The 10,993-nt window shown below is 33.6% G+C and overlaps 1 long non-coding RNA gene across 2 annotated transcripts; it reads right to left on the bottom strand.

The window, feature by feature from the left end:
- Nucleotides 1-5,674: 5,674 nt before the first annotated feature.
- LOC139873335 (uncharacterized) lies at nucleotides 5,675-7,213 on the bottom strand. 2 transcript variants are annotated; one of them, XR_011767312.1, is made up of 3 exons: nucleotides 7,140-7,213; nucleotides 6,927-7,043; nucleotides 5,675-6,712 (listed from the first exon to the last, which is right to left on the bottom strand). It is a non-coding gene; the product is annotated as an uncharacterized lncRNA (long non-coding RNA). The 2 variants fall into 2 exon arrangements; XR_011767313.1 differs by having other exon boundaries at nucleotides 7,173-7,208.
- Between the last annotated feature and the right edge of the window lie 3,780 nt (nucleotides 7,214-10,993).

Here is a 10,993-nt window from a genome sequence, read left to right as displayed (position 1 = left end):
AGGTGTTAAGATGCCACTCGGGTGTAGCATCGAGGTGTTAAGATGCCACCTAGGAGTGTAGTGTCGAGGTGTTAAGACACCACTCCGTAAAATAATGAGTGATGCATCGAGGTGTTAAGATGCCACTCGGGGTGATGTGCCGAGGTGTTAAGGTGCCACCCTAGGGGTTAGTGGTGCGAGGTGTTAAGTGCCCTAACGGATGTTATGAACACCGATGGCGTTTTCTCGAGCGCCGTTCCCTTGTACTATTGGTTAACCATGGTTATTTGTGTTGTAAGCATATTATATTATTCGAGTTATATTTATATGCGGTTGTTATGCTAGCTTGGGGGTATTGGTGAATTATAGCTTGTTGTGGCGACGATAAGCTAATGATGTATGCTAGCATGTTTGCGGTTGTGTAAGTGTATGCAAGTAGGTATAATTATATATGTATTCGTATAATTATTGCATTCACTAAGCTTTGCTTACCCTCTCGTTGTTTACCTTTTTTTTATAGGCACGGGCGTTGACAAGGGTAAGAGCGTTCAATTGGATTAGTGATCTCCCGCTTGTCTTGTTAGGGGATGCTTTTGGGTGTTAGCTTTTGGAGTTCGACCGAGATTGGGTAGTTTAACCCCAAACACCATGCTCTAGTGTCGTTTGGAACTTAAACTTATATTTGGTCGAAACTTTTATTTTTGAACGAAACTCGTAAAATGGGCGATGTGGGCCCGTTGATGTAAAACTTGATTTGATGATGAAAATCTCTTAGTTCCACTTATATTGACTTGTGGTAAAAAGGGTTTCGTTTGAAAATGTCGGGAAGCGGGTTTTCCGCTCGTGTGAGTTGGACCCGTGACCAGTAGCTGGAAGACCATTGGGACGCCGTCCCAATTGCTTGGACGCCGTCCCAGTTGTTTTGAGCTGGACGCCGTCCCAAACTTTGGACGCCGTCCCACCTTTCTGAGCTGGACGCGTCCAGGATTCTAGACGCCGTCCAGGATTCTGGACGCCGTCCAGATGCGCTGACATAGAAATTTTTTTTTTTGGTACGCGTCTAAGGGATTTAAGATGTCGGGTTGTTACACCTAGGTCTTAACACTAAATTACTACTTAGGTAGTAGTAATTTCAAACGTCATTTACACCAAAACCCCAACACGTGCAATTTTGACCCATATTGCTTTTGACCACGTTTGACTTATGTTAAAATACCATTTTAACCCAAAATCACTTCCCATGATTACTTTCATTCAAAAACGTCATTTAACACTTAACAAAAGCATTCAACATCCATTTAATCCAAAATTAGTGTCATTACCAATTCGACCCAATCAAAGTCAACCCATTTTGACATAAGTCCCAAAAACGCCCAAAATCACTAACGACTAGTGATTATCTTTCTAAAATACCAATTAACACCTAAATCAAGTATTTACATACTTGATTCACCAAAATTGACTCAAAACTAAGTTTGACACTAAATCAAAGTCAACACCCATTTTGACTAGTAAACATGTTCTTAAGAACATCAAAACACTAACACATTTACCATATAGTGATTTAACACCCAAACCATGACAAATACTTTCAAATTCGTCATCAAACCCTAAACCCACAATAATCGGGTTCACTTACACTAACAATACCCAAAACCCCTAAATATCACAATAAATGGGTTCTACAACTCATCACTAACATAAACCCTAACCCAAACAAGAATCAAACAATGAAAATCGGAGTTATAACTTACCACTAGAACCAAAACGTAGCCAAGAACGAGATGAACAACTTTAACACTAGCACCTTGGTGAGATTTCCACTTCTTCTTCTCCAAACCAAGCTTTCTCACTCTAAAAGTCACCCTCTCTCTCTAAAATAAGATGGGAGTTTTTGTGTGGGTGAAAATGAGGCTTGAAAGTGCCTTGGATCAGTTTTGATGATCCCAAACCGACCCCAAAGTGAAAAGACACAAATACCCCTCATTAAAACTCAAAATATCAAGAAAATCAATAAAAATACGTTTTCAGCTGCAATTTGCGCCTACTGACCGCAAATTACGGCCAACCGCAAAAGTGGCCACAAGAATACGCCCATTTGGGCGCTGAAGAACCCCAGCCAGCCGCAAATGGCACCTACCAGCCGCAATTTGAACCTGAGCCCTTTTTCGCATTTTTCTGACACTTGTTTTGGTCGTAACTTTCAAACCGTAACTCCGTTTTTGATGAATCAAATATCATTGAAAACGTAATAAGGTATACTATCCAATGGTAAGGTTATAAAAATTCAAATCAAACTTTAGTTGGGGTCAAAATATATGATTACATGCCTCGTAATTCAAATGACGTCCAAAATAATGCGTAACTGAAAAACGGGATGTTACACATGCATACATACATATACGTACATACACACATACAGAAACCTATATACATGACTACATACATTCGCACACAAACATACCTACGTATATACATGAAACATACCTACAAACATACATACATACCTACATACACACATACAACGATACATACATACCATGCACACCTACATAAGCATACATACATACATATTACATATACACATAAATACTTACATACATCCATACATACATGCGTACATACATACCTATATAAGCATATACATACATGCAAAACCGTACATACCTACGTCCGTATACGTTGATACATACCAAGTCATCTATAAACCTACATCACACATACATAGATCACTTAGAAAGAAGATACATAAGCATACGTCCATCTTTGTATACCTGCATATATACGCATACCTACAAACATAAGCATAGTTATATACATTACAAAACCTACATATATACAAATATCCATAAACATACGTACATACATACGAACAAACAAACATGCATGCATACATACACAAACATACAAAAACATACTAATTTAAATTTTAATAGAAATAGTACATAATGATAATAAGAACGATAGTACTAGTAATACTAATAATAGTATCAATAACTAATAGTAATAGAAATAATAATAGTATTAATATTGATAATACTAATACTAATAATACTAAGAATGAATAATAATAATATGCTAATGATGGTAAATGGTCACAGTAATAGTAAAATGTAATAATAATAATAATAATAATAATAATAATAATAATAATAATAATAATAATAATAATAATAATAATAAGGGCGGCGGCGGGAGCGGCGGCGGCGGGAGCGGGAACAACAGCGGCAACGACAGAGGAGCGGCAGCAGTGGTAGAGGAGCGGCAGCAGTGGCGGCAGCGGCAGCAGCAGCAGCAGGAGCGGAGGAGCAGCAGCAGGAGGAGCAGCAGCAGCAGGAGGAGCAGCAGCAGGAGGAGCAGCAGGAGGAGCGGCAGAGGGAGCGGCAACGGCAGCGGCAGCAGCAGCAGCAGCAGCCAGCAGCAGCAGCAGCAGCAGCAGTAGTAGACCTTTTTGTTCTAAGGCCTCCCTCAATTCTTCTAGTCTTCTATTAAGCTCTTCTTTGGAATCCGCTGCAAGCACAATATCATCGGCAAAAATTAGACTCCAGGGGATGTTCTCTTGTATTCCCCGAGACAGCTCGTCGAGAATCAAAGCGAAAAGGAAAGGGCTTAGGGCAGATCCCTGGTGTAGGCCTACTTCTATCGGGAAATACTCTGTGTTTCCCACAGGCGTACGAACGCGGGACTTTGCCCCTTCGTACATATCCATAATTCCTCTAATATATCCACTTGGGATACCTCTACCATTAAGGGTCTTCCAAATCAACTTTCGCGGAACATAATCATAAGCCTTTTCTAAGTCTAAGAAGACCATCTCTAGGCTCTTTTGATTTGCCCTATACTTCTCCATAACGCTTTTATAATATGAATTGCCTCCATCGAAGAGCGCCCTGGCATGAAACCAAATTGATTTTCCGAAACGGTAGTTTCGCGTCGAAGTCTAGTCTCAATCACTCTCTCCCAAAGCTTCATGGTATGGCAAAGTAATTTTATACATCTGTAATTGCCGCAGATTTGAGCATCCCCTATATTTTTGAAAATGGGAATAATCTCGCCGCGTCTCCATTCAGTGGGCAATTAATAGCTTCTAAACGTCTTATTGAAAAGACACGTCAACCACCTAACACCATCCTCGCCAAGGCACAGCCACGCCTCTATTGGAATCTGGTCTGGTCCAACAGCTTTGTTTCTACCCATCTTTCGTAGTGCCGATTTTATTTCTTCCTGGCTGATCCTCCTACATAAATTGTTGTTCTGGAATTCTCCTATACCCCAGTCCCGCGTATCCTCTTGGCGCCCGGCTCCTCCACCGACGAAAAGAGATGAGAATTACCCTTCCCATTTTTTCTTAGTTATCTAAATTTTCTTGGTCTATTTTTGAAGTATTGGTCATTAAAACTTATGCACGTTCTCTTTTTCTCGAGAATCCATTAATTAGTTTTGTTTTACAATGGTTTTTTGGAAGCGAAGTGTGATGTGTCGAAGTTGTGATTTTATTTGGTTATGGTTACTTATTAGTTTTTTTTTGCGTTAGTTAGAGTCATGCGTTTAATTGGGACGGGATTAAATTTGAAGACATGCATATAGAGATCATAAAACTACCAAACCATTGTTTGAAGGTAATTTTTTTTGGTTTAGTGTACAAATATTTTTTTCGTATATAATGCCCGTGTTACATTATTTTTAGTTTTCTTTCACTCCGGAGGATTTAGACATATTTATATTTGTAACACATATCATACAATATTTGATTGCGACTATTACATCTATAGCTCAAAACAATATCGTTTGATAAATTCAATTAATGCTGCACGGTTTTATATATACCTGTGCAACGCACGAGCTTTAAAACTGAAATGAATTATACATATATATATATATATATATATATATATATATATATATATATATATATATATATATATATATATATATATAAGAGAGAGAGAGAATTCACAATTATCACTGTTGAGTTAGGCTAAAATTGTAATAGCATCTAACTTGAGGAATAAAATAATAACACAAAATAATTACTCCCATCAAATTCCCAATAACTTTGCCACTTAATCTGCCTTTTTGATGATGATAATGATGATATTTTTAACAGAAATTTTAGTACATCCAACATAATTTTATGTATTTTCCCAATATACCCTTTTAACTCATGATAACTATTCAATATAAATAAGATTTTTTTGTGCCGTTGGTCCATCCATTATATATCAAATAGTGAACAACGTCCCTTTTGTTTTTTTTCTGTTTACAGCATCCATCTATTTCACAAATTTATGTTTCAGTGTCCCTCCGTCAATCATCCGTTTAATTTAGACGTTAAATGCCATCATGTGCCTTGCATGTGAGGGTATATTTGTCATTTTCACATCTTTTTTATTCTTTTTTATCACTCTCATGTTTAAGAACCTGCAACTCCCAAATTCATAAAGGTATTTATTTTTTGATGCTTCATCTTCATCAATGCTTCATATTCATCTAATCAAAACAACTGAGAAATCATCTAAATCTAATATAAACCAAACAAACACATCATCCTCATCTTATATCGTTATCAAACATCACCAAATCTTTCAGTTCTTAGATCTATTTTTATTTTAGCGACTTGATTTGATCTTGAACACAATCTGGTCATTTTACGAAAAGTAAAAAATACAGAGTAGTTAGGAATCATATGGTAATACTTTCTGCAAAATTTCATGTTCCAACTCTTTGATTTGAAGTTGAATTTGACGGTCAAACGTTACAACAAAAAGGTCAACCACATTCTTAATGATCAAATTCGAAAGTTGTAAGTTGTTTCAGGCTATGCTTTTGACCAGCGAGCGTTAAAAGCTTGATTTCAAACATGTTTCATGCAGGAATCATGACTTGAAACCATCTAGATCACGAGTTGAATTTTTGGATCTAAGTTAAATTTTTGGAAATATTGATTTCTGGAAATAATTTAGTCACAGAGATGATTAATATAATAAATATGATACAACAATAGATTATTACAGCAACTTTGAGTTTCAATAAACATCAATTTGATAAAGCAAATTCAGACAAAGGGGTCTTGTGTGATTCCATCCTTATATTAAGAACCAACTTTTAGTTCAAAATAACGAAGATAAACACCCAGGCAAGTTGAGTGGATTACGTCGATTATTTTTAAGTGTCATGACATTGTTTCTTTAGTTTTTGCAAACTCAAACATGAAAAAGTACAGGTATATGGAATTTAGAAAATTCAGTTATGATGGACTGAGCCAATTTCTACAATGCAATTGTAATTTTTGCTAAAAAAAAAAAAAAAAAAAAAAAAAAAAAGAAGAGTTGAAGTATTGGAATTTAGCTTCTGGAAGAATTAGGTACGGATCAATGGCTCGAATTGTTGCATTGGTTGGTGGTCCATCCATCTCAGCAAATAACAAAAAAGACGAAATTACCATCACGTTTCAGGCACATGATGGGACTTAACGTCCAAAGTTAACGTTTAGTTGACGGAGGGACACTGAAACACAAATTTATGAAATAGAGGGATGCTGTAAGCAGAAAAAAAACAAAAGAGACGCTGTTCACTATTTGGTGTATAATGAAAGGACCAACGGCACAAAAAAATCTATAAATAATTGAGTTATTCGGTGTATAATGAAAGGACCAACGGCACAAAAAAGTCTAATTGAGTTATCCTTCACCCTCAACAGGAGCTGAGAGAGCACACCAAGAAATTGAACCATCTGCAAGAATCAACGGAAAGAACCCGGATTTGAAAGCTACACCAGCTAATAGATTTTTACTCTTTACCTTTTAATCATTATTAAACCAATTTCACGTCTTTTATTAAATCAGTAACCAATTCATAACATTTCTTTCTGAAAAACAAAATATATACATTTATATATACTATTTTAAATATAAATTAGCAAATAAATTAGAGATTAATAGGAGTACTTGTTAAACGTCCCGGATTGAACATTCATAAAGCAGATTAATTATCCCCTTCGTGATTATTTTGTCCCGTATGTCTCCCGAATTGTTTTTGTTTCTCCCGACTTACTAATATTGAAGCTGCAAAAGGCATTAGTAATTTCTATTATAATAGATAAACTACCATGTAAAAAAGCATTTTAAAGAAATTATGATTGAATGAAGAGGAAGAAGTACTTGAACATATATGTGGAAAATAAAATGACGTACAGATGGGGACTTGTACACCGAGTATATCGAATAAAGATAAATGGTATTTTAGGAAATGACTTAAAAATTGGTGGATTTATAAAAATAGAGTTGGAAATATCAACTTAAAAATATCGGAAGTTTTAAGAGTTAAATAAATAAATTAAACTATAATACACCATATGAAAGAGGATTGATTTGTACACCACTTGAAATTATCCATACACCACTAAATGTACTTTAGAGAGTTGTACAGTACAACACTGTGTTACATATTTAGTGGTGTATGGATAATTTTGATAGTGTACGAATCAGCACCCCATATGAAATGGTGCCGCTGTGGTTGTTGGGCAACATCTTCAAGTCCTAAGTTTGATTCCTTCTTGTTGCATTTTTATTTTACTTTTCATTTATTTTCTTCTTTCTATTTTTTTTTTTTTTTTTTTTTTTTCATTTTGACCCACCTTCACTTCCTATTATTTATTCAATTCTTCATTTTTTTTTCTTATTATTATAGAATCTAATACATACAAGTTTTTTTAGTACATTTTAAAAACTTTTCTATCTTTCTTACAATTTCTTTATATATATATATATATAATAGGTGCGAATTATTGTTTTTCTTATGTTATGTTAAACTCATTAATACTAATAGTAGCTACATTATATTTTATATATATTCAATTACAAAATGAAGTGAAACGTAGCTATAGTGGTTGCTTTTCAAAATCGCGCATTTTATTGATATATACTTTGCATTCCAGCAAAATACAGAAGTGCAATGTTACCCGAGTGGTTCACCCTACGTTACAGCTACCCAGGGGATGCATGATCGATTCTTAGGCTGACAACTCTTTTTTTTTTAAACAAGCCCATCACCTTTTTTTTTTTTTATATATTGTAACGACCCGACTTTTTCGACTTATAATTATATTTATTACTTTCACGAAACTGCGTATTTGTGCGTACTGATTTAGATTATATTCTGGCATCATTATTTATGTTAATTACTTTCGTAATGCCTTACAACGTGTTATTAAGTACTTGGTTACTTAACATGATCCTTGAATGCATTCATGACCGTTAGTGTCATTTATCGTTTAAAACACGCTACGTACTTGGTACACGTTAACCTTTTGTCAAAATTGAAATATTATGACTACGTAATCATAATTGTTATTTATTAATGACAATTACTTGGCTTGATGGTTTATTAATTACGCTTAGTGTTTACTAATGCACACTAGTTAGTCTTAATAGACTTAACACCTTATTGGACTTGGCTTATTAAAGGCCCACCCTACTCTTTAATGGGCTAGTTAGCCCATGTAATTAAAGAAAAAAACCCATTTAATATTAAGACAATGTTTAAGCATGCTTGTGTACAATACTTGCACATTTTAACTTAATACCCCATGCTACCCAACATCACAACATCACCATTGTACCACCACCACATGAGGCCAAAATGGTCCCCCCTGCCCCAAACCGTCGGCCTCTTTACCACCCATCACCATTTCATTTTTTTAAAACTCTCATTTCATTTCAAAACACACACTTATTTTCTCTCAAGTTTTCTCTCTAACTTTCTCACACTAAAACTTTGAAGAACTTGTAAGTGTTCATGATATTTCTTCTTCTTTTCTTTCCTTAATCACGAAAATTAAAGATTCAAGTTTTGTGACTTGAATCTTCATACTTCTTGTAGATTCAAACGTTGATTTTAAAGTCTTCAAGAACATGAAGGATTCAAGCTTTTTAGCTTTGAATCTTCGTTATCTTGTTAGATCTAAGTTTTATAACTTAAGATCTCTTTATTTATGTTAAAAGATCAAAACTTATGTTTATGATCTTCATGTAACTTGTAGATCTAACACTTTACTTTAAAGATCTTCAAGAACACTAGAAATCCAAGCTTTTTAGCTTGAGGTTTCTACAAAAAGTTGTTAAAAGATCAAGTTTATTAACTCATGATCTTCTTTAATTTGTTGTACTTTAAATTTGTAACTTGTGTTTTCATTAAACAAAGATACAGGCTTACTAGCTTGAAATCTCATAAGTGTTGTTAAGAAATCCAAGCTTTCTAGCTTAGGGTTTCATTATTGTGTTTGACCTAAGTTATGTAACTTATGATCATCTAACTTGTTTAAACAAAAGCTCACAAGCTTACATTCATTTTTCTTTATAAAATCTAAGTTTCATAATTTATGGTGTTGTAAAAGTTGAAAGTCTAGGTTCTATGACTTAGGGTTTCGTCAAGAACATAAGATCTAGACTTTTAGTCTAAGGTCTTCAATATTTAGCTAAAATCTAAGTTCTATAACTTAAGGTCTTGCTTATTTAGTTTGAATCAAAGTTTATAGCTTAATAGAACTTGTACTTGTGTCGAAACTAAGAACTTGATGTAACTTTGGTTCATCATCTTGCTCAAACTCTCAAATGAGTTGTATTTCTTTTCTTAGTCTTGAATTTGTGTGTTGATGGTTAAACCTTAGTTAAAGTGATGCTAAAACGTCAAGAGTTGTACACTTGAGGCTTATACGCATCAAGGATGAGAACTGTGATGAGCATCAAACACCAAGAAATCCACCGGAGCACTAGTTTTCTGTTTTTCAGGGTCTGATCAGACTCCTGGTGTAATGACCCGTCCTAATCCATAAGAACGAATACAATAACATATGATTACATCGCGAGGTATTTGACCTCTATATGGTATATTTTACAAACATTGCATTCGTTTTAAAAGACAAACTTTCATTACATCGAAAGTTGACAGGCATGCATACTATTTCGTAATATCCATCTATAAATGATCTAATCTATCATTTACTTAATCATAATCTTTACTGAACTCAACGACTTGAATGCAACGTCTTTTGAAATATGCCATGAATGATTCCAAGTAATATGTTTAAAATGAGCTAATGCACAGCGGAAGATTTCTTTAATACCTGAGAATAAACATGCTTTAAAGTGTAACGACCCGGAAATTTCCGACCAAATTTAAACCATAAACTTTATATGTCTCCGACACGATAAGCAAAATCTTTAATGTTAAGTCTAAAAAGTCTGAAATCTATGTTTGAATAGTCAATTACCCTTTGATTATTTCCGACGATTCACGAACTCCTATTTGTAAATAAATACATATGTATTTTAAAAATATAAATATCTATATTAATTCGAAATATAATTTGAAATATTATATTATTTAGCTATTAGAATTAATTTTGTAAAATGAAATAAGTAAGATATAATAAAAATTATTATTTAAGATGGATCTATATAAGTATATAAAATTTTATTGTATATATTTATTATGTAATTCATGTTAAGTTAATTATTATCAATACGATTTTAATGCAACTTATCATTTTCACTTTTAATGTACATATTATTATAAGTATTACTTTCATTGCTGTTAATGTCAATATTTATACTTCCAATATAAATGGTGCATACAAAAATTTGATATATTTAAGTTGTATTATTATTATTATTACTATTAATCTTATTATTGACAATAATACTAAAATTAATATAACAAGTATTAATTATTAGTAATATTAATTGCTAAAAAAAAAAAAAAGAATAAAAATAATTACATGTATAAAAAGATATATTAATTTCTGTTATACACATGTCATACGTTTTTTTTTATAAATATAAATAGATACCCCGTATAACTTAATATATATAAAAATAGATACAGATATTGATATTTATTTAAGCCTAGGATGCGTTTTTATTCAACCCAAGATATCAGATCCAATAATTCTTCATCTGTTTCTTTCTCTCATGCCTTTTTATTTTCTTTCACCCGTGACTCCTATCGACATATC

This window comes from Rutidosis leptorrhynchoides, chromosome 10 (genome assembly GCF_046630445.1).
Source record: "Rutidosis leptorrhynchoides isolate AG116_Rl617_1_P2 chromosome 10, CSIRO_AGI_Rlap_v1, whole genome shotgun sequence".
In the NCBI taxonomy this organism is placed as follows: Eukaryota; Viridiplantae; Streptophyta; class Magnoliopsida; order Asterales; family Asteraceae; genus Rutidosis; species Rutidosis leptorrhynchoides.
This window is presented reverse-complemented; position numbering and strand designations above follow the sequence as displayed.